We start from the raw sequence: 25,275 nt of genomic DNA, 5'->3' as shown, positions 1-25,275 counted from the left end.
TATTAGTCCCAATATTTTTTATTGATTTTAAATCCCTTTTAATTTAATGAATTAAAATTTAAGAAAAAAAATGACATTTTTAAAATAATTTAAACATTTATTTTGACAAAATAAATTGCATACTTTTAGGGAAAATTTGCATAATATAAGATAAAATTTTTCATCAAACTTTTAATGAATTAAAACAATTTTGCTTGCAAATAGAAAATAATACAGCTATATAATTTTTAAAATTTTCCAATTAATTAATTTCTATTTCATTTTTTATTGCAGGTGGGTGAATTTAAAAGGATGAAATTATTTTTAAACTTTCAAAATATTCAAAAGTATAGAACAAATGTACGTACATAAAAGGTAATTAGACTTTATTTGAACAATTTAATTTAATTATTCTTATATATGTATATGTGTGTATGTGAGATATGAAGAGAAATTTTCAGTTTTTGTGAAAAAATTTCATTTAACAACTTATTGAAAAATTTAGAGAATTAGTTTTAACTTTAGAATAGAATTTAATAAAAGTTTTATTACCTTACTTACATTACATTTGAGGACAAAACAAATTCAAAATTATTTAGTTGCTTATCAGTCATTGCAGTGTTATTCTCTACAAAAATCTTAAAATTTCACTACGGATCAATATTCCACGCAAAAATTTAGCTTTAATTGTCAAGGTTTTGTGAAGGCTTTTGTGATAATGTAAAAACCAAACTTAAAATTTAACTTTAAATAAAAATAACTGCTTCAATAAAAATTTAATATTTAAAATCTTAAATTATTGCTTCGTATTATTTCCTCTTACATACACACTCAAGAAATTCCTTCCTATATTTAATTATGATTTATTATAGATAATGGTTAAACAATAATAAGGATACAGAAACTTCTAATAAATTCTATTTATTTTTTATTTAAAACAAATTTCAAATACTAAGATAATAAACAGAAAAATATTAATGACTAAAGTTTTCTAAAAAAATTACTTCCAACTTCCTGTATACCATTTTCAGGCTATTTCAATAATTCCTCAACAACAATTTCATTATATGGATTTATCGTGTAATATGTAAATTGTTATTAAGACTCTTGTCATTTTATTTAAATGAAATTCAATATTTAAATTAAGGGGGAAAATAATATAACAAAACCTTTACTTAAATCATTTGACATTTTCACAAAAATTTAATTTTTTTAAAAGAGTCGAGGAAATCCCTTTTTCAAATGACATTTTTATTTTTATTTATTTCTTTATTGTTTTGGCTTTTTTTTGTCCTTTTTTTTTGTAAAAAGCAGCTTTTGTAAATTGCAGTCATATTAATAACAAAAAAAAAATCTATAAATGTACCCACTAAAAATAAATATAAAATGTTTTGGTACCGAAAGTAGAATTTCGACACTTTTGCATTATGTTTATATAGAAATGAAATGGAATCAAGTTGTTTTCAGCAGCTCTAGGATACTGAAAACAAAATCATATTTAAGTAGTAGCTATTAAAGTAAACCATATTAACTGCGTCTCACTTATTTTCAAACCATTGTGACAGAAAATTAGCAATATTTAGCAATATTTAGTGAAGACACAATTTCCAAAAGAATTAAGAATCATGTTAGAGTCAGTAATGAAATTCGAAGAATTCATATTTTCCCTTTCTCTGTTTTCGTAATTTCAGAATTTTTAGATTTTTATTAAATTTTATCTTCAAATGTCATACGAGTATTGTTTGTTTCACAAATTAGAGATACTTAAATAAATTTTCAAAAATAACATTATATAAGGAAGATTAACAATTACATTTTAAGACCCCCCCGACAATCTCCAAATTAGAACTCAATTTTAAATTTCTTAAATTCTTTCGAACTGTTTGTACTTAACCAAGGTTACCACAATAAATTGTACATTGTATTATGGTATTACAAGTGGTGACACAAATGTGTTATCATCACAGTAAACTATTGTTGTACAAGTAATATTATAAGTTGAGTAATATAAAAATAATAGAAAAAGGAGAGAAAGCCGATTACAAATGACTAACGAAACATATGAGCAGAAATAAAAAAGTAAGGCAAAAGGAAAATTTTTTTTAGCATGAGTTGAAATTAATAGTTGAAAAAGTAAAACAAAAAATACATACAAGTAACTGGGAACATGAAACCAAATCTAACGAAAAAAAAAAAGTGGTTACACTAAAAGACAATGTTCTAAAAGCGTTTTCGCTCGAAGTTGTGCACGACATATATATGAGCTTGTATTTGATTGGTACACTTAAATAATGTTAAGAGCAATAGGTAAAAACTGTAATTTTACTGCACATTTCACTTTGCTCGAATGTAGCCCTACTCAGTAGTGGCATATTTTTTATTAATGAATTTAAATATGAAATTTGTGGCAAGAATAAGGCATTCATCTAAAAAATCTCACCCCATACTTTTCTAAATTGTCAAAAATTTGACTTCAGATCTGGAAAACAATGGTGTTCATTAAACATCAATTAGATGTCTTTACGCAACATGTTCTTATCTTGGCAACATGTTGTCAAGATAGCTTTTCAGAATTTATAACTAGAGTCAAATATTTCAGAGTGAAAAATTCTTTTAGAAGTTTAGATTTTAATCAATGTCAAATTGTTAACAATTTAGAAAAGTATCTATGCGTTGCCTTTACCTGTACCAACAATCAACATCAAATCAGCTGAAAAAATAATACGGTCACCATTATAAATTTTTTTATGCCGTCAAGCTGCGGGTTTTCGGTTTGACGATTTCCATCAATATTTTATTTGGTTTGTCAAATATGAAAGAATACACGCTTGGTGTTTTATTTCAAAATCATACAAATCCTTTCTTTTAATTCAAACAAATATCTGTTTTCTGATCATTCCAAAATTTTCCAAATTAAACACTCATGTGTAGTAATTTAATTAAAATAACAAGGTCCCTTTTAATGTTAGATCGTTACAATTTAATATTACCCAATTAGAAAATTTTATTTAAAATCCAATATATTTTTTTCTACTTTGTTTACAAAAATTGCAAGAAAATTTTACATTAGACCTTAACATTACATGCATTTATATTACATAATACATGGTTATACTTATGTGGTGTGCATAAAATTTATACGAAAAAAGACAAAAAAAAAAGAATTCAACCCATAATGACAAAAGCATTCTCATAAATACCTTTTATACTAACGATAATGTTCTTGAACTTTACTAACATGTCTACCCAAACATTTATATTTCTGAACAAATTCACATTATATACATTGCTCTTTGTATATATATACATATATTTGTCATTGAGCACGTGTGTAGCTGTGTGTGTATGAAAAAACAATTTTCCGTTTTTATTATATTTTTTGTTTTCCTTTTCCTTACATTCTTTTCGTATTGTTTTATGTCCTTTTTTTCTCTTGATTCCATGTTTTGTTTTATTTTGTTCCGTTTCCCGGTCATGGTACAAAAAAGCAATAAGTGAACGAGCCCCCCTCTCTATAGTCGATTTTTAAAACGATATTGTATACAAACTGTTATACGTACCATTTGAGTGTGCCAAACGATTATAGTTGTGTTTTTTTATTGTTTTTTATATTATTAGTGTACAAGAATATAATGAGTGTGGACACATGTATGTTAGAGATATTATTTGCAATACCGTTACATTATATTATATAATAACGGTAAGTTAATATCCAATAATATCATTAATGTTTTTATGTATTTTTATTTTCTTTCTGTATAATAAAGAAGAAAAATTGTTTCCAATATTTTGCACTGGAAAATTTGTTAAAAATGAATGGTTATTTTTTATTGATTTTTATATGCCATGATGGTATTATGCCGCCTTCATTTAACCTTTAACTAATTTCTTGCTATTTTCTTGGCTATTTTCTATACATTTTATATGTTAGATACATAAAATACACAAAAAGTATTTATTTTAATAATCTTAATAATAATTATTCACAATATTTATACGAAAAGTGGGTTGATTTTTTCTTTGTTTCGGAAAATTAATTTTCTTTTATAGATGGTCATTCATTTAGAAATTTTTTTTTTGAATTTTGAATAGTAAAAAGTATGTGAGAAAATTTTATGAATAATTTTCTATGTTCTATCATAATCTATGTATGAATTATATTAAAGATTATTGAGAAGAGATAATTAAATGAATTATTTTGTATTAATTTCATTTAATAATAAAATGATTGAAAAATTAATTAAAATTAATAAAATATTAATGAAGTTATCCTACAATGGGTTTCATACATTTTCGCCTTGTACGTATCTTACAATTACATATAGTTACGCAGTTAATATGTACAATTAATACATAAATGAAAATGCACGAAAGCTACAGTTAATAGCTACCGCTGATTATTCTGTCATCATTTAAACAAAACGTGATGTTGTCAACTATAACCAACCGCTACGTGTATTGTCTAGTTTGGCGCAAGTGTTAAAGAAGGTAATAAAAATGGCTTTTAAACAATTTTTTCCAATTTCAAGGAATATTGTAAGCTTTACGTAACATACCTATAAAAATGTAATATTAGCTATTAGTAGGTCACATTTTGTGCCATCCATATGAACTGACATATAAAATTTCATCAAAATCGGTTAAGCCGAACTTGAAATGCATGCGTGCACGTACAGACCGAAAGGCAGACAGATCGACCTATAGGTAAAAAGGCCGACATTTTTTTAATAATTTTAAAACTTAATTCTAGGCGATACTAGAAACGTATTAAAAATTATACTGCATTTAGTGCAAAGTTTTATATGTATATACATACTCAACATGCTTGCTTCATTAGAATAAACCACTAGAACTTCATATTTGAAAGTAAATTCCCGACTTTCCGTTTTTATTTGGAAAATATTGTCTTCAGTTTAGATAATATTCAATTTTTGTTTTGTTCTTTGAAATTATTGTTGAATGGTAGGTGTACATTTTCTAAGCGAGTTTCAATTTTGCAAATTTATTTAAGCTTGTCACAGCTGAATAAGACTCCTTTCCCAATTTGAAGTCAAATAATTATTAATTATCAAAATAGTAGTTTTGTAATATTCTTCCTTTTTTTCTGTTATTTTATTCAAAAGCTATGAGAATTTTACAATTGAGGAACTCATAGCTTTTGAAAAAAAAATTTTCAATTTTACATTTAACTTTCAACATTGTTCATTAAATTTCGAAACACTCTGTTGCAAAAATTTCGTTGTAAATTTCTCATTTCTCTAAAAAATTTTCTGTTTTACCTTGAACTTTGAAGTCACTCACTCACTCATTGCCAAAAGAATTTGTTGTTGTTTGAGAAAAAAATAATTAAAATAAAACATAAATTACTGTTAAAATAATAATAAGAGACTGATAACGGTGAATAATTTATTAATAAAGAGGCAAAGAAAAAAAAAAAAACCCTCATTCTTTGGGCGTCATTTTAATTATTTTGTTTTCTCTCTTCCTGGTTTTTAGTCTCTTCAATAAAAATATTTTGTTATTACAGAAAATATTGTTTACTTTTTCAATTTGCCTTAATAACATTCTTAAATAACGTAAAATACAGGTGTTAAAGTGCTCTTTGAAATATTTATGTTTTAATAAAATTGAATTTTTAATACCGCCTAATGAAGATGTCAAATTCTCATTTTCTTACATAATATTTTATTTATCGTAAGAATATTTTAATTAATTATATAAGATCCGTATAAAAAAATTTTGTTATTTTTGACGTAAAATTCATAATAATAAAATTTTTGGTAGATTTCAATTTTATTTAGCATTTTATCATATTTTGTTGATGTTAGAAATTTAAATTTGGAAAATACATTTGAAAAACTCATTCGTTCGTGTAACAGTAACTTGATTTTCTAAATTGCTTATAAAATGTGAGAGAAATGTAATATCGTAAAAGTTCTTTTTAATTTGTGAAGGGTTGAGGTGACTGAAATGGTTGATGTATACATATATTAAGTTGGATTTTCATATAAGATTTTAGCTTTTATCTTCAACAGAAGCCGAAATTTGAACAAACTGTGTTTAGATTATTAAATTTCGTAAGGAACAGGAAAACTTAAAGGATCTTTTGTTAGAAGTGGGTCTAGGTTAACTAAAATATTCAATTCGTATTCTTATTGTCTTACATTTAAGCAAATTATTAAAGATTTCTTCGTCACCAAAACATTTCTTAATAATTCATTTTGCTCCTTCTCAGAGTATATACCAGCCCAATATCCACGAGTATAGTACCCTAACTTGTACAAGTCGACATATATAGAGCTAATTGAGAACAAATTCGCATAATTATGCATACGTTGATAAACTTAAAAATGTTATACACTCATGTATTACGTACTCTAAAAAATACCTTACAAATTTAAATAGTCTACATAACTACCTATCTTAAAATTCATGCTCGCATGATTATTATAGGTGTGTTGCTAAGAATATGCTAAAAAACTGCCAGCCAATCAAAATTAAAACTTGTTTTATTGCAGGATTATGTCATTAATTCCTTTGTCAACATTTTCAGATTATTTTATTACATTTTTATTATGAAATGTTGCCAAAAAAAACCACCTTCAATAATTCTACACAAAAATTCTCATTATCAAAAAACAAAACGTTACTTACTCTTTTGGTGCCAAAATTGATTTACAAAAATCTTTATTTGCAATTATTTAAAAAAAAAAATAAGAAGTAAAAAAGAATTTTTAATTTGAATAAATTATAAAAGTAATTGAAAATGACATGAAATTTATATAAAATTTTCTTTTTATTTTCCACCGTCCACTGATTTTTTGTTTTTCGCTTTCACCTTTTAAGATTTTTCGTACCCACTATACGCTCTCATAGTGTCGCTCTTATACGAATCGTATAAATGTTGTTTTTATGTAGATTTTTATATTAAAAATTGCTCACAACGTTCTCTTTGTGATTGGTTGCCTTTAAGTTGCATTTTTCTTAATTCACATGTCAAATTAAACGTAGGCGTTTTGTAAAGGTGAAATGACGCGTCTTATTTATTCTCCTATGTTTTTCCTATAATATTTTTTTGGTTCTTTTTTTCTTGTGATAGGAGAAGACTCGTGTTTTTATAATGTTTAATTTTAGAATTTATTTTTATTTTTAAAAATATTAAAAATTAGTTAGTGTGTAAATAGAGGAAAAATATAATAAAAATAATAAAATACCAATAAATTGCATTTTAAATGAATGAAATGTAGCAGTGTTTTGTAAACTTTAATTGTATATAAGGAAACGCTCAGTTCACGATAAAAAAAAAATAAACAGAATTTTGAAAATTAAAATTTTTAACATAAATAAAAATATGGTGGGTGTATTTAGACAAAAGAGTAAGGATATGTTCCCTAGATAGAGCAACTAATTTTGGATTACGTCACAACGAATATGAAACGCACGCTCGCTTTCACTCGGTTTAAGGTTAATAAACCATTTCAAAACCATTTCAAAAACAATTAATTTATAACCTCACATTGTGGCACCTAAAATATTAGCCAAGGCTATCTTCTCTTTACAGTAGCTGAACTTTTGAATTTTGTATTTTATTATTTCATGAATAAATTTAAATGTCAGTTATCATATATGACGTTAGTGTATACACTAATGGCATAAGGGCTAATATACGTAGAATAAGATGCAGAATTGCAAAAGTAACATTAAATTTACTTGCCAATATTTCGAAATTTTTTCATTTTGAGTTAAGAAATATTGCACTTTTCGCCCAAAATTGCATATCATTTTACATAATGTTGTTGCAATTTTAACATTTACGCGTCACTTACAAATTTTGAATGTGAAAAATCTCTCAATTTTCCGGTATATAAGACTTTTCTTTAAATATATTTCTGGAAAATGAAGAAATTCTGTTTTTCTTAATTTACTATTCAAATTTTACACTTTTCATACTTCATAATTTTTGATTCCAGTGTCCGAAAATAAAATTTATAATTATTGTCTGAAATACTGAATGTCGTAAACATTTTGAAATGAAAACTTTAAATTATTTACAAAATTTCTCGGTTGAATTTTGATGATTTATTCTTAATATTCGGATATTGTACAATATTAAATTTTTTATTTCATAATAAACAACAAAAATTAATTTCATAAATATTTTTAAAATGCACTTACATACTTCCTTATAAATTTATTTTTGTAAATTTATTATAATTTTTTGTTTATGTGACATGGAAAATTAGACTGGGTAATCTTGTGTTCAAAATGGAATGTAAATGGAAATTGTAAAATAAATTAAGTAGTTCTTTTTAAAAAATTTTTATTAAATACTCGCACAGATTTTTAAAATATTGAGTGTTAAAATTATTACCTTTTGTACGTAGTTAATTTAAAAAATTTAAATTTTCAGAATTATAATTAAATCAATTGTCAAATATTTTTGATTTTTCTTTTTGATTGCTGCTTAATTGGCAGCAATGTTTGAATTATTAATTAGATTAACATCAAACGATTTAAAAGTATTTCATGATTAAAATTAAATTTTAATTAATTGTTAAAATCTTTTAAGATTTTTGTTCTATGTTTATAATAAAATATTTTTATGCATATGTGTGTGTATGACAAATGCTCCCGTTTATCAAAGTCTTTGATGTTTTCGCTAATTTTCCTGTACAGGCGCATAAATCGAACGCGATAAAGCTTTTTAAGAATACTAGTTGAACGTGAAAAGTAATCTAGCAATCAGAATATAGAATTTTTTAAAGATTTCTAAAAACATTGCTATGTCTTAAAGTTTATTATAGAATTTTTATTGAAAATTTTATTATTGAATCCTTAAATTTTTTTTTTTTTTTTTTATTTTTCGCTAATATATTTCGTGCGCTACATACGCACTTTATCAAAGCTGATCTTCTTCCTTAAATTTTGTATTTTTCAATTTGCACTGCAATGTACTGATCAGCGAGCTCCTAAATGTATTACAGTTGAACATGAATATATGGAAACTGATTTTTTCCGGAAATTAATTACATTAAATAGAGCTAGAAAATTGCATACTTCTAGGTTTAAATTTTTAGTTGCTTTTGAGCGAATTTCGTTTTTAAGCATTTTAAAATTTATTTTCTTATCACATCATTTAATCATGGGTTAATTGAGTTTAAATTTTTTGCTAAATAAAAAACTGGCCAGTAATTTTAAAAATGATTGTTTCTGTAATGGCGGGAATCACCATTAGTTGAGAGTTCATTTATTCTCATTTCTTCCTTCAAACTTCACACCTGTTCTTTCACATTTCAATAAATTCACATTTTATTATTTTGTTTTGACTTTGACATTTCGCCATGTTGATTAGGTATATATGTATTTCTTACATTATTTACTTTAGACTTAGACTTTTTTAAAATTGTAAGAGCAGAAAAAAGTGTTTTGAGTGTAAGAGTTTAAAAATGTTCTTTAGAATAATTTTTGCATTTATGCCATAATGGGAAAATTTTTCATGCAAATTAAAAAATATTTTGTATTTGGGTTGTAACCAAATTATAGAAAACTAATTATTTTGCATATAATTGTGTAACTAATTTAATTTTGAACTTATTAATCCTCGATTGCATTTAGTCTTGGTTACGTAGAAAATTTTGTTAGAGCCAAAACAAGACAACCAAAGTTTCTCTGTTAAAATTTTAATTGAAGCGTTTTTTTCAAAATTATCCTATACTAATACCTTAAGATTTAAATAATATTAAAAACTAGCAAACTTAATTAATTAAATTGCAAAAATTTTTCTCCTACAAATGCTTTTTCGGGCACATTTAAAAAATTTCCAATGAAACTACAATTCTGTTTATTCAAGATGCCATATTAATTTTGCATAACTATGTACCTATACAGAAACGTACATATATAGCTATTAAATATCTAAATTTCTTCCATTTGCTTGATAAAAGACCCAAATATCTTTTTTGGCATTTTTATTTACTATCGTATTAAAAAAATCTAAAATTCCTATTTTACTCCTTCATATTCTAAAAACAAAATCATTTTATTTATTCTATGTATTTTTTACTCTCTGAAACTGTCAAAATAATGAAGATAAAAAACTTATTCAACCCAGCTTTAATATATCAAAATTGACAGCTTTATAAGTATACACCTACAATCAGCTACTTTAATACACCGATAAAGCATTTACATCCATTAACAATCTACTTGTATATGAAGGCCAAAAAACAGCAACAAACAAAAATAACAAGTTGAATTGGTTTTCATCGAATTACACGTAGTTTCGTAACTGTTTTTCATTGCGCATAATACGAGTATATCAAAGTAATATACGTTAGAAATCATATAAAACACGGAATAAATTGTTAAGGATATAAGGAAAATGAAGAAAATTCAAAATTAAAGTATATCAAGAAAATACGCCTTGGAACAAGGACATTTTCATTTATCTATATTATTAGGGTCAATTTAAACGTAATTTAGCCAGCGCATTCTCAACACATATGATGGAGAAATTCTTTTTGCTGTTTTCATTTCTTAATCTTATTCTTATTCTTTCAGACTATTCAATGGAAAACAGTTCAGATTTGGAAAAAAAAAAATAAACTCGGTATATTGAGAGGCTTTACTTCTTAACTTAAAGTAAACCTCTTTAATGGTTTTAGTTCTATGAAGATTTGCTTAGGCGGTTAAAAGGAAACATAATCAAATAAATGGTTCAGTAAATCGCTTTATTATATGCCCCCATGAGTAGATAGTATACAAACAATTTTCAGAAATCAACAGGTTCAAGCCACGAGGTTTCTTTTTTAATTTTAAATTTAAATTTTATTTTTTAATTTTGGGTATTATCCAATTCCAATCCCAAATAGACGCATTTCATTTTTCAAACTTTAACGTCATGAAATGCCGAAACCAGAAAAGATTATAACTACAGCAGATATTCTTCAAAAAGCCATTGTACTGAGGTTTCCTAATCGTATTTAAAAATTCTACCGATTTCACATGGGAACATTTTTTATCTACTTATAAAAATCTATATAACTATATTTAGCAATTTTACTTAGCTAGGATACATTCTATGTATAAAAACTGTTCTCTTCGCATGCGATATATTTTTATGAAAGCAGTAAGGATAATAATTCGAAAATCTTAATTTTCAATTGTCCTCCAATGGACCGACAAACTTCCTTTTATTTTTTTTGCTTCATGTATTCCTTTAAATCTTCTGAAACTACACTGAAATATATTATTGAAAATGCAAAAGGAGATAAAAATATTTCAAATTGTTGTTATCACTGTTCTAGATAAAAATTTAAAAAATTTGAAAATAATTTGGGTGTATTTTGCACGTGCTTTTAAATCTCAACTGAAAGAACAATTTAAGTTTAAAAAATTTTTTAAATTTTATCAAATAATTTTAAAATTGGCCAAGAAAGACTGCTAAATTTAATAATGTATGAGTAATTTTATACAATGCGCTGGTAAATTGCTAAAATGAACTAAAAAGGGAATTAGTTTATTGATTTGTTTTTCTCAAGCACATTGTAGTTTTAAGGGTTTTTGCGGTATCATTGATTCTTCTTTTTATTTTTGTTACCTTTAATTCGGTTTCAGACATTTTAGAAACATTTTCCGTTTGAAATATCGAAAAAAAAGACAAATATCACAAGAACTGATTTCTTTAATGGCACTTAATGCCTTAAATATGCCCGATGATAAAAAAAAATTCTGATTTTTGGCACCAATTTCACTTCTTCTGCTTCACTCGGTACCTGTTATAATAATTCAGCTATTAGGCCTATTTCAAAATTGTTATTGCAATGTGAGCAAATACTCTTTCAGTAAAGTATTGTTCAAAAAATTTCAGAAGGCATGATGACGCAAATTCAATAATAATTTTAATTTAAACAATTTCAACTTTATTTGATTCTAAATTTTGGAAAAGAAACTAACAAAAATACATCTGTTGGCCTAGTGCATGGGCTTCGAGCGGGTGTACGAGTGGAGCCCCCCCTCTCTTACTTACTTACTTACAAAAATACATGAATTTTTATTTTGAAGTAATTTAAATTTATTCATTTAGTACCTTAAATTTAATCTTCTACTACTTTGCTATAGAGAAGAAAGTAAATTTAAAACAATGTTTTTAGCACTTTTCCAAAACATTTTTGAAAAAAGTGCTTATTAGTTTCACTCTGTCCGTCCGTCTGTCCGTGTGTCTGTTTACAAAACTTCTACATCCTTGAATATAGAAAGCTGAAATTTTGTACGTACATAAATCTTTACTAGAAACTTATTTCCGTTTCAACCATTGGTTTGACTCAACTTTATTAGTACTCCCTTTGATAAACAAAGGGAATTTTTTTTACATTTCCTAAAATTTTCGTTCATTAATCATTTAGCATAACATAATGTTTATAAAAATTAGACTGGTGGTCATTGGTAGTGTTATAACTGCAATAGCGTGCTATTCAATTAATAAATAGAGTTATTCCCGGGAATGGGATCTTGTTACTAATTTCTTAGAGGCTAAATAGTATGATTGAAAATATATTATGATTGAAAATGTATTTTGAGAAACATGGCACTACAATCTGGTGATAGACAACATGAAAAGTAATTTGCTATTCACACATTACATAAAATTTAAAAATTTTGGTTTAGGGAACAGACTATGTTGAGACCCCGCCATATTATTGATCAATTTTACAATATTCACTTGCGGCCAAGTAATAACAATGTTACTCTTTTTAAAGTTCTAAATTGCGTTAAAAGATAGAATCTTAATTAGCCAAGTACAACGGCTAACCATATCAGTTAACTTATTGCCATTTATCTTTTAAATAAATAGATTAAAAATATATAGAAACCCTGAATTTCATGTTTTTTTTTCAAATCCTATTTTTTTGTTATTTGAACACACCAGTCATATAATTTTCCGGTTTAAATAACCGCAAAAAAATTATAATTGCTTTAAGACAATTTTTTTTTTCCACTTTTTCATTAACACCTATATTTTTTTTTTTGGGTTAAAAATAGAACCACATAGAATTTTTCAACTGAATTAACATTCATTTTTTTTATTTTGCACACTCTTTATATTTATGGAATGTCCTTTAACACCTTGTCAGGCACAAATTACTAAATAAAAAGCTATAGTAGAAAAATAAAATATAGAATAATGTAGGTGAAAATTTTTGCCTAATGAATCGTAAGATTGACACAAATGATAATCGAGTTTTCACACTCCTTTTTGTTTCTTTTCTTTTTTTGTTGGGTTTGTTTAAATAAAGAGAAAAATTGCGAGCATACACATAAGTGTTTTAAATCACCGCCTCTTTAAATTCTTTCATATGAAAAATTTTTATTTCTATGCCTAAAATATTTTAATCGTCCGTCATATAAAAGCCAAATTAGAAATATACACCAGTTATTTTTCGCTATATAAACCGCGCATTACTGAAAAGTTAAAGTTAAAATTTTTATATTTGAGTATAAATAGAAAATATTTTTGAATGTCCTTTTAAACAAGATTGATTCTTTAAACATTTTCAAGGCACATTTGTTCGTTATTTTAAAAATAAATAAATAAAATTCTAAAAGAATGGAACAGTTTTCCAGGTCAATCTATTTCAAAGATAAAATGTCCTTTTCTTTACAAAATAGACAATAGAATTTTGATATGTTGCAAAAAATCAATTCTAACTCAATGAATTTTAATTATTCATGGAACAAAAGACTTTATTAGCAATTAACTAGGTCTTTTTCATTTAAAAAATTTTTAATATACTTCAACTATTTTAAGACACACAACAAAATTATTTAATTCCATTTAAGAGTAGAAGAAGTAACGTCCTTTAAAGTTATTCTTGTATTTGCTTTATACCATAAAATTGAATAAAATTTATTGCCAACACAAAACAGACTCTTAGTTCGAGAAGATTATCCGTGTACGCGACTCGTTTTTGTTCTTCAAATAACTTAATATTCCATAATTTTATTTTAATCGCTTTTTTGTTCATAGCTAATACATACACGCAGAGTGACAAAAGTAAGGATTGTGAAGTTAACTTGCTTTGAATTTATGAGTTTCCATCACTTAAAATGAAGAACTTAGAAAAAAATTCAACAGTTCTACGGAAAACAAATATTACTGACGGATTTTGTTTGATGTAATAAAAGTCTGCGTTTTGCATGATTTTATTGAAACGAAATTACAAGGCTCTTGCTCATGTGATTTTCAAAAATTTAAACTTTTATGACACAAAATTGATGGCACGATGTGTACGTTGTTGAATATCTATTGACCTTTTAGTCAAATTATTGACATTTTAGTCACTTTCCAATCTCGTCCCTTTTTATTTTCGTCTGTTTTTAATTGTATATGTCATTTGTTTAATATATTCTTTTATTTGAATTTTCTCACTTTTTCTCAATAGTTCGCAAGTTTAATAGTAAAAAATTAAAGATATTGTATTCTAAGAATGTGTAATGCTCACTTACTTAGCAGACGTAAAAATGTGAGATACAGAATGACGCCTTTCAATTGAGCCGTGGATTATAGATTGCACACAATGAGTAACACTATACCATGACCAGCATATAAGGTTCTATTGTGAGAATCAAGTTTCTCTTCTTCTGCTAGAGAGACTCGTACAATTTCAAAAAGGGTGCACTGGGGTCTCCTCATATACGTCACAAAATCTACAGCTGCCATCACTTTCTAGGCCCAGTTTTCTGAGGTGTGATTCTTATCATGCGATTCTTGTTCATTAGAATTGGCTTTGCAGTACTAAAATAAAACCCAAACAATTATTATTAATAATAAACATTTTAGTTTTAATCAAAAATCCCTCTTACACTCTTTCTTATTTCCAAATATATTCGTTCACACAATTCGACTCACCGAAAAAAAATTTATCGACAGATCAGTTGCAAGTTTTTTGATTTTTCATTTTTAAATTTAAGTTCAATACAATTAATTGAGAATTTCGTCCCCAAAACCTTAAATAAATTCCAGAAAAGGGGGCAATTCACAAACACACATGCCTATATTTGAACTGATACAAAAAAATTAAATAAAAAATTTATCTTTTTCGTCATTGGATTTAAAAATAAAATCATTAAATTGCTGATTGGATCAAAAAATAGAGTCAAGGAAACTAATATTCTTAAAAAAACTTTGTATTATCCTAAATAAACAGGACATAAAGGAAGAATTTTTGATAGACATTGGAAAATTCTCTCTGTCTCTTTTTTTCACTAAAGCGAATAACGGACGTTTAGATTTTTTAAATGTAATTTTTGAATATATAGGGAAGAGTTCTTTCAAATAGGGATGACATTTTTTTAATCTGATCTTTATTCCATCATTGTACGGACATTAAAGTAAACAAAACCAAGTTACGTCTTTTTCTTCTTCTCCCATTTTTTTTCCACAAGACTTTATCTCGGAAATTTTAAAGCTATTTAAGTTTCTGTTTTCTTGCTTAGCCATTCATACCATATCGTACAAAATCTGAAACATTAAAATGTTGGAGAACAAAAAGGATAATAAAAATATTGTCTTTGTCAACTTCTTTATACTTGACAACGAACGAAGACCCAAATCACAGGGCCAAAAACGAAAATGATAAATAAGAAAAACATAAAAAATTAAGAAAAAATGAAATAGGCAGGCTTCATGTCGAATAAAGGATTCCAAGGATATTTTAAATTTTCCTTCGTATTTCAAAAGTTAGTTTTTTTCTTTCTCTGCAACAATCAACAATTTTCAATCTAAAAGGGTGTAGGTGTTCTTTTTTCAAATGAATTAAATTATATTTTTCTACATGTACACTGCCTCTCAGTAGAAAAGTATTGAATATTTTGGAAAGAGTCAATCAATACATATAAAACTCGAAATAGCACAGGTATAGTACGAAATTACCCTTTTCCGTCAAAAAACATCGTCAAAACTTGTGCCACACTTTCAAGATTGATAAAGATCTCTAAAGGCTGTACAATCTTTATTCAATGAAATTTCAGTTCAAAGTGGGTTCTAAATTCTACATTGTGTTCCTTAAATCAAATTATTCAAAACTTTGACCTTTAATGAAATATGGCCGCATAAGTTACCGTTAAGAGAAATCTTTTCGAAAATTATTTTGAAGCGAGCAAAATTTGAAACTGAAATTAGGCAGCAATATACCACAGATTTAACAATATTTTGGAGCGTCTATTTTCCGTATATTACTTCTATTAGCCGACATTTGGTAAGAAGCTATAAAGATCAAAATTAGTGGCATAATTCCTTCTTATATTCTATTGAGTTTTTCAAAAATTATCTTTTATATTTGATTTTCGCCGTTTATTTTCTTGGTATTGCACTATTAAACAGCAGTGTAAATTAAATAAAGCTACTTAGTTACCCGTATACTTACATATACAAACGTGCATGAAAAATTAAAATCGCATCAGAAGAATACTCTTTTAAAAACTCGTTGCTTTAAGGATAAAGAAATTAAATGAATAAATTATATTATTCTCAAGGATATTTAAAATGATATTATAATTTATTGCTTTTATGAAAATGATAAAAATTCATAAAATTTACGGTTAACAAAATATAAAATATACCTATGTGTATGTAATGTATGAAATGCGTATAAATTTACACAAGCACACAGAAATTTGCTTTTCAAAATTTCAGAATTTTAGAGTAGAAAAATATTGTTAAAACGTTTATTCGCTTCGTAATTTTAAGAATTAAATGTCAATTTTTCTTAAAATTTTACCAATTGGGATGTTCACTTTCTCCAAAATTAAAACCAAGATTCTCTTTTAAGTAATTAGAAAAGGAAATTTCAAAGAATTAGGAAATTTCCCTATAAAAAATTTATGATAAAATTTAAATTAGGTAATAAGGTTAATAATTTAAAAACTGACTAGAGCATAATTAGTTATGCTCTAGTCGTCTCTCTTTAACTTGTGAACTGATTCTCAGCAGGACTGATGTGTGTTTGAATTGTTTTGCAGTTTTGTTACTCAATTATTGCTAATTAAAAAATTCAAATGAAACGGCAGCACCTGTTGTCTGCATATGAATTAATAATTTCGGAGCAAAATATAGTAGCACAGCAATTTAAAAAAGGGGAATTTTACAAAAGGGACTTTGTATTCGCGCTCTATGTCTCTATTTTGCAGTCATCAAATTAGAAAAAGTACCGGATTCAAATTATCACTTTCTAATTAGAGCTACTATTTTTCTAATGGGATTTTCCACTTTTTCTTTACATACACGGCAAATTTTTAAAATATCGACTAAATATACCGGCCCTTAAAGCAACGTGACTGAAATTAATGCATTAATTACTTCTTTAATACAGGTGCTAAAATCGTTGAGAGACAAAACCGGTTGGACTCGAACAAATTTCCGTCTAACGTATTTTTAGACCAGCCTTAAGCGAATCTGTGTATCCAGTTTAATTTTGTTCCGTTGTGCTTTTGTGTCTACATTCTGGTAAAGAAGCACAGAAGTGCAATCTCAGTATATTACGCTGAAGCGGGATTTTCCGTTCTCTTCAGTATTTCTGCCCTAAATCTGTGCTCTAGTTTAAAGACCAACGCCCCTAACATTTCATGGCACACTTCCTATCTTATCTTGTATTATAAAAAGTGAAATGATCCCCAAGTTTACTCTCCTAATTTTCAAATGACTTTTTCTTTTATTTTAAATTTAGATAATTTTTTAAACTGTTGAAATGTCTTGGAAGTTTTTTAATTTGTACAAAAAAAAAACAAATATTTCGCCAAATGTTAATTTTTATTTAAGAAAAAAATCTCTAAAAATTAATTTTTTTCACTTCTAAATAATAGAAATAAAATTATTTTCTTTTGCATTTAAATATTAATTTTTTTTACAAAAATTCTGAAAGAACCAAACAATGATCTAGATGCGGTAAGGGAAAAACAAAATTAATATCAAATGCACTGTGTAAATGTCAGTCAGTTTCAGGAGACTATGCCAAGAATAAAATGAAAATATGGCTAAATGCCGCGATTTCTATAAAATATGCATAAGAAATGGCTATAGTTTTAGGATTGAGTTATTGTTGATCACTTTCAGTACGAAAATTTTACACTCTTAAATAATTTAATGCCAAAAATAATTAAAAAGAAATCTTGTAAACACTCATAGGACAATTAGTTCCTCATTGTTTCATTCTATCTCAATTGTTTTATTTTTAAATACAATTAAGAATTTTTCAAATTTGACGTTGTTCAGGTCAATTTCAAGATATTAATTTTGAATTTAGAATGTTCGTGTAATTTTGAAACCAAATTTTTAAAAAACTGAAATTGATAAAATTATATCAAGGTCAAAAACTATTCTTTAATTGAGTAAGCCTTGACAAGATTGTCGATCACTGTTTATTTTGAATATAATAATTTTAAAATAATTTTAAAGATTTAAAAAAAATTTCTTTGATGATTCGAATTAGGCTGAAAACTCAAATTGAACCGCATTGCACACAATAAGTAAGGTATTGTAATCGTACTTAATAATTAACATGATGAGTTTTTTTTTAAAAATAATGTCTACAAAAAGATAGCCCATTTATCGGAGTAAGCGCACTCCTTTACACATCTCAGTTTTTCATCTGAATTTTGATTTGGAGAAGAATTCTTAAATTTACTAACTTTAAGAACATATCCAGGTTTGAAAAAGCAGGTTTCAGATGTCTGCAAGAGAACGTTTGCTGCGACCCAAAATTTTTTTCCATATACATGTAAAGAATTGATGTCTTTCCTTGTAATTTCATATTTTAACTTTGGTTAACTTTGGTAAAACAATAAACTGAACAATTTTTCGGCCCGGAAGATTAATTTTTCCTGGAGCACCTGTTTTATATTTTTTATCACACCTAAAAGAAGAAAAAAGATTTTTTTAAATTTGTTTATTATGAAAAGCTAATAACAAGCTTTTTAGGAAAATCAGGTCCCAGAAAATAAAATTCTTTGAAGTGAAGAATCAAAATTAACATTCCAACGTATTGACTTGAGGAATTCTAAATTTTCTATAATTCAAAATAAGTGTACAAAATACAATACGTTTTAAAAATCTTACGCTATACCCTTCCAGCAAGTCATTAAGAATAAATTTATCGTGATTCCGAAATATTGCCAGAAAAAGGGACAAGCTATTCGATTATGTGCTGGTCACATCACTTTTGGTTTAATGTTATAAATGAAGTGGCAAATTTGTTATACTGTCAAATGCAATGTTAATAAATCTAATTACAATGTGCAATGATTCAATTTATTTGTGTGACTATTATGTCAAATTAAGATATTTCGGGGTGCATTAAGTAGACACATGCATTTTATATTATTTTATTGTTTATTATACCGCCAAAACATAATGACAAGTGGATTAGAGACTAATCGTTAATAATTTTTAAACGTAATAATAAATTCAGATGTATTTTAAATCATTTACAAAAATTATATAATAGAATGGCGCCATGGTGACTGGCACTAATTAAAACAAAAATATTTTATTAAATTTGATTAAATTAATAAGAGTAAAATGAAAATGTGGATGAATTTTTATCTTAATTGCATAGAATGTTTACAGAAAAAAATTTTTAGTTTTTGATTTAAGATTTTTGTTAATTTTGAGTTTATTTTAGAAATTAACGGCTTGGTTAATAATTAAATTAGATGTTGACGATCTCAAACTGTACGGCATTCCAGTAATACGGACATTTAGTTCTTATATTTTATAACGTCTACACTGTCGACTAATTCATTTCGAAAGCAGCATAATCATTTAATAAGTAAAATTATTTTACAACCAACAATATCATATTTTATTTGGTATTTTAATTTGTTCAAAATAATTGTATTCCACTTTGTCAAAATAATTGCAAAATGAAATAATTTTAACTTTTTTATTTATTTTTCCAATTATTCTCGACTATAATTACAGGACTCTCAACATCTAAGTATAATTATTTAGAAGAAATAGAAGGAAGGAATAAAATAAAAATATTTCAAATGTAAAGTTAGTCTTAGTAGATCTCAATTAATCTTAGTTATTGGAATATCTACTCATCTCTTAGCCTGTTTTGGAAGCCCAGTTTCATATTTTGTCATGTACGACATTTTGTGTCAAGCAATATTAAATAGGTGCAAACCAAATTTTGAATTTTTATTTAAAAATTAATTTGTTGCAGTTAGTTTTCCTTTAAATCTAAGTCGGTTTCCGTTCCAATAAGAAAATCAATTAATTTATAAGCTCTAAACAAATACGGCTTCATAGACTGTATATTGTATTAGGCAGTTACTTATTAAAAATTCTTTTTGTTCTATTTCTTAAACCACACATTTATATTTCTAAAAATATTTTCTCAAAATTTTATGAGATATGCTGACGATGACAAAAGTAGCTAAAACTGGAAGATCATTCTTTCTCACCCTACTGATTTAAAACTCAAAAACACTTTATTAGGCTTTACCTAAGAAATTCATTAACGCGTTCGCTTTAAATTGTGGCAATTTTTGAAATATTTTATCAAGAAAATTCCACGAAAAGAAAAAAAACGGAAAATTTTTATATAAAAATCCTTAATTAATTTGTTTGCATAATTTTGTAAAATCCTTGGGATGCCTGACATCTTGTGCTTAATTTAACTTAATTTTCAACTTTTTTATTAAAAGAATTTGTGCTCTTAGAATTAATAGCACATGTAAAAACATAAATCTACAATTACTACCAACAACAATTAATTTTTTATTAAATGAAGCAAGTGAATTACAGTTAATGTAAATATGTACATACATACATAATGTAGAAAAAGTATAAACTTTAATTTTTAAGGATTCAAAAGCTTAGATATAATTTTATGTAAGTAATAATCTTGTAACAGTAAACCATTACTAAAATTAGAGCAATTAACTGCGTATGGGTGTATTTCTGAATTGGCTTTTAAGCTAAAAAAACTCAATTTTAAGCACAGTGATGTTATGATTTATCACATTGGACAAAGACTGGAACGAGCAAGATACACCCAAGTACGACAAAATTTGAAGAAGGATTAAAGGGAACAAAGTATAAGTATAAGTTAATTTATATACTCTGAAATCATGCGGACAATTGTTTTTTTACCTTAATATTTCGGATTAAATAATTTAGAAAGAATAAAAATTAATCTCTGAAAGAAAAATTAATAATTCGTGAAACAATTGGTATGAATAAAATAAAAAGCAGAATTAACTGAGGAAACGGAACTTAGCCACACTCAATAACGACATGTTCTTCAATTACCAATCTTGGGAGTTCAAGAACAAAGTAACCAAAAGTTGATTTGATCAATTCAATTCTCAACTTTGTTGCAGTATAAAACTCACGTCACATTCACTTTACCCACAGTTTCTGTCGAAACCCGGAAATTTTTTTTTCATCGTACTTAATCTTTTTTATTTCACTAAAAAATTCTTATAAGAAATTAAATCTTTCAAAGAGAAAAAAATCCTTTAATTAAGTTCTTAAATTCATTTTTGTTTAAAAAGCAACAAAAAAATAACTAAAAATTTAGTAAAGCAAAAAAAAATCCCAATAAAAAAAGATAACAGGGGTTTCTTTAAAGTTTTTTTTTTGCAAATTTTTCAGGTGTAAAAAGGTAATGAAGAAAAAAATAAAAAAAAAATAAATAATCGAAAATTCTTTTGCAAAAGTTTTTTCAGCTGTCATCTTAAAATTCTCAATTTTAACATTTTCTCCCCTCCGGTTCCGCTTTCTATATCTCGCTCACTTCTGGTCTTTAAAATTTATCTTATTCATCTCAAAAATGGTTAATGTGTAATGAATACAGTTAATGATACGGTTGATGTAGCATACTCTTTAGGCCGATAAATTTTTTAAGTGTATTTAATCTTTTCACTCTCCCTCTCTTCAACTTATTACTGCTTTGCTTTCTTTTATGTTCTCTTATTCTGTAAGAATTTTTTTCTTTACAGTTAAACTATTTAAAATAATGTGATGTTTTTGTGTACAAAATTGATCCATGCATGAATGTACAGCAATTATAAAATTTTAGATAAGGGTAAGGTAAGCATAAAAATAGGGGTTGGGTGTTATAGAAAATAATAAGAATATAAAAATAATTTTGAAAAAATTCAGCTCTGTAAATTGAAAATTTTTAAAAATTTTTTACTTGTAAAATTGATGTTGGATTGTTGCTGCTTTTTGTTTTTCAAAAGGTCAAATAAAGGATGAGGTGAACAAAGTGGTTTTTTTTTGTTCAGTGGCCGCAATTCTCACCTTTATTCAATAAAGTATCCGCTTACAATTTTTTTTTTAAGAAGATGCACAAAAAACCTTCGGTATATTTTTGATCTCACAGGTTGCGGTAACCAAGTAAACGAAGTATATTAATACAGAGTTGCCATAATATTATTAATTACAGTTGTGGTGGATATCAAAATCATGTAGATTATAAGGGTTCGTTTAAAGACAATGCTACTGTTGATAATAAAATTATTTCATATTATATAGTATTCATAACTAATTTCGATAATGTTCGACAAGCACACAAATTTAATGTAAGCAATCAAAATCTTACTCCAGAGGAAAATCAAATTGGGATTCCCTAAAAAATGTGTTATAGCGAAAAATTTTAATTGCATAATCTTCTGTTTCATTAATGGGTTTGTTCGTAAGCGAATACTTTAGAAAATTCATGCAAATATACCACAAATGATTTAAAAATTTTGAATTTTACTTCGCACTCATCTATATACATAACTATTTTATTACAAAATCATATTCAATAATATTTTAATATTCAAATTGAATTTTTACTTAAGTTTACTAATCATTCATTGTTACGTGTTTTGCATTAAAATATTAAATTTTATTTATTATAGCTCTTATGTAATTTTAATTTATATTTTATGCAATTGTGGTGATCACACATCAATAATATTTAATGCTTTTCTGACAAGTAAATGTTGAATGTTAAAATAAAATGAAGGTATTAAAAATATCTGCGGTTAAAATTGTATAAAATTTATCAGATTATTGAAATTGATTAACTGAAAATGTGTGCAATACGTTAAGTAAGTGGATTTGTAATTCGTTAAGAAACAAAGGGCAGTCATTATGGCACAAATGTTGGTTGTATTAATAAATTGTATTAACGAAGATTGTACAAGCGTTACATATGTACCAAGACCTCAAAATCGAACCTTACTTTTGTATTTCAGTTCCGGTTTTCAAGATAGGTAAAGTCCGAAGTTCTGACTAAGATAACATGTAAACTGTCTTTTTCGAAATAAAACGTAAACTGTTTTTAATTTCTACAGTTTTTTCGAAAATGTCTAGAAATTTACAAATCAGAACAAGTTGCTTTAAATTAAACTTTTTTAAAAATGCGTTCATACATTATTCATTTAAATGATGATGAATATTGAGCTCGAATATAATTTAGCTGCCTAACAATACCAACTTTTAAAATTTTGGCTTAAAAATTTTATTTTAAATTTGTTGGTACTCGTATTACATAATTGCATTCTTATATGATTAAAACATTGAATATTAATTGAAACACTTATGATTTTTATTTACGACAATTTAACGTGTGTATTGCTCTCTTTTAGAAGAATGCACTAATTATATTAAATAAGATTAAATAAATATTTTCGCAGTTTGCATTGTAATTGCATTACCATTAATTTATGACTAAATTTTGTAAAATAATAAGTATAGCACAATTCCTTTCAAACACGCTAAAATACTTGATTTGTTTTTGTACTATGATGAAAATAACAGACATAATTTCAAAATTATAATTTCCAGAAACTATTAAAAATTTTTCAACTTATCCTCTAAGAATGAAATTTGAATTTTTAAATGAGGTTTAAAATTATAACAGTTAATTTCAGTGGTCATTAAATAATTCATAAGGGAAGTAGGTAATATTTCTTGCACGTTTTCTTATCAGGCACTCTTAGGAAGGATGACACTGCTGAAAATTTCATTATAGAAAAATGAGTTTTTCGCTAAAATCCCTTTATATATATATAAAATCTTAACTTTTTATGTAAGACGTTGTGGAACTTTTATAATAAAACACACGGACAGTCGAAGGGAAATTAATAAGTACATTTCCTCCAATTTTGTTGGAATGAAGAAGAATATTACCTATTGAATTGCATAATTTCTATAGCAAATTTTAAAAAAAGTTAACCTTTAATTGTTAAAATAATTTTTAATTTTGTTTTTTTTTTTGTTTTCAGGTATTGTGCGGTTTTAAACTTTATGGAACGTAGTGAGTTTTTAAATCTTTCGAGTGAGTTTATTTTGGATTTGTTTAATCTTTTCTTTCGAATATTTCATGACAAATTGTTTTTATTTTTTGGCATCTGTTAATTTTCATTCAATATTGCAACCGGTACTGAGAGTAGGGAACAGTTTTCCTTCTTTCCGGATCGTAAAATAAAACTTAAAAACTCTATATAAGACATCACTTACATGATATGTTTATCTTCCGTGTAAAAAACACCACTATTTAAAATAATATGAAGATAAATTATTAAATTCATTGTTGAATTTCTTACACTCTTGGCTCTGATCTAACAAATTGTATAATGGGGCCCTGCATAAGAATCACTTAAATTGATTTAAGCGTTAAAACGTTTCCATAAACAAAATTTAATTTCCCCACCACTTTCATAATTGTATTTTTTGAACACACTAGATAATGTGCTGATTAATCTGACAATGGTATCAAATACTCAAAACCAAATTTTGATCATTTAAAATGAAGACAAGCGCTTTTAGTTGCAAATTTAACATTTTTAATTATTTTTGTGTAAAAAATTCAACTTATTTGGCTAAAAAACATTAAATGAATTCCATTTTCTCAACCTCAACATTTTCCTATTAATCCAAACCATGTTGAAAATATTTCAATGTATTTTATTGATTTAGTGTCATCATTTTTATACACAGACACATACCTTTATATATAAAATTACATAATGTGCCAAAACCTATTATGAATTAAATAATTTTATTTGTAAATTTAAAAAAAGAATTTGAAAAAAGCTAAAAAAATGCTAATCATGAAATAAAAATTTTATAAAAAATACGTGCGATTTTGCCAGTTAAAATACCGAAAATTAAAATAAAATAAAAAAAATCTGATGTGGTCAGCACATAACTGACCGTAATGTGAATTGTCTAGTTAAGTGAAAGTGTTACAGAATATTACAAAAATGTCTGTTAAATATTTCTTTCCAATTTTT

At 26.1% G+C, this 25,275-nt stretch overlaps 1 protein-coding gene across 4 annotated transcripts in view; it reads left to right on the top strand.

Moving 5' to 3' along the window:
• The first annotated feature begins 276 nt into the window (after nucleotides 1-276).
• The window catches only part of LOC129619147 (Ca(2+)/calmodulin-responsive adenylate cyclase), a 137,889-nt gene continuing 112,890 nt past the window's right edge, over nucleotides 277-25,275 (top strand). For 2 of the 4 annotated variants that reach the window (XM_055534244.1, XM_055534243.1), the window contains exon 1: nucleotides 279-354. The gene's annotated coding sequence lies outside the window, so the exon portion shown is untranslated. Of the gene's footprint in view, nucleotides 355-25,275 lie in introns of all 4 variants that reach the window. The other 2 variants (XM_055534245.1, XM_055534242.1) reach the window with 2 other exon arrangements.

Source organism: Condylostylus longicornis, unplaced genomic scaffold, assembly GCF_029603195.1.
Source record: "Condylostylus longicornis isolate FDR11 unplaced genomic scaffold, ASM2960319v2 ptg000010l, whole genome shotgun sequence".
Lineage (NCBI taxonomy): Eukaryota > Metazoa > Arthropoda > Insecta > Diptera > Dolichopodidae > Condylostylus > Condylostylus longicornis.
The sequence above is the reverse complement of the archived record's forward strand: the minus strand, read 5'-3'. Positions and strand labels throughout refer to the sequence as shown.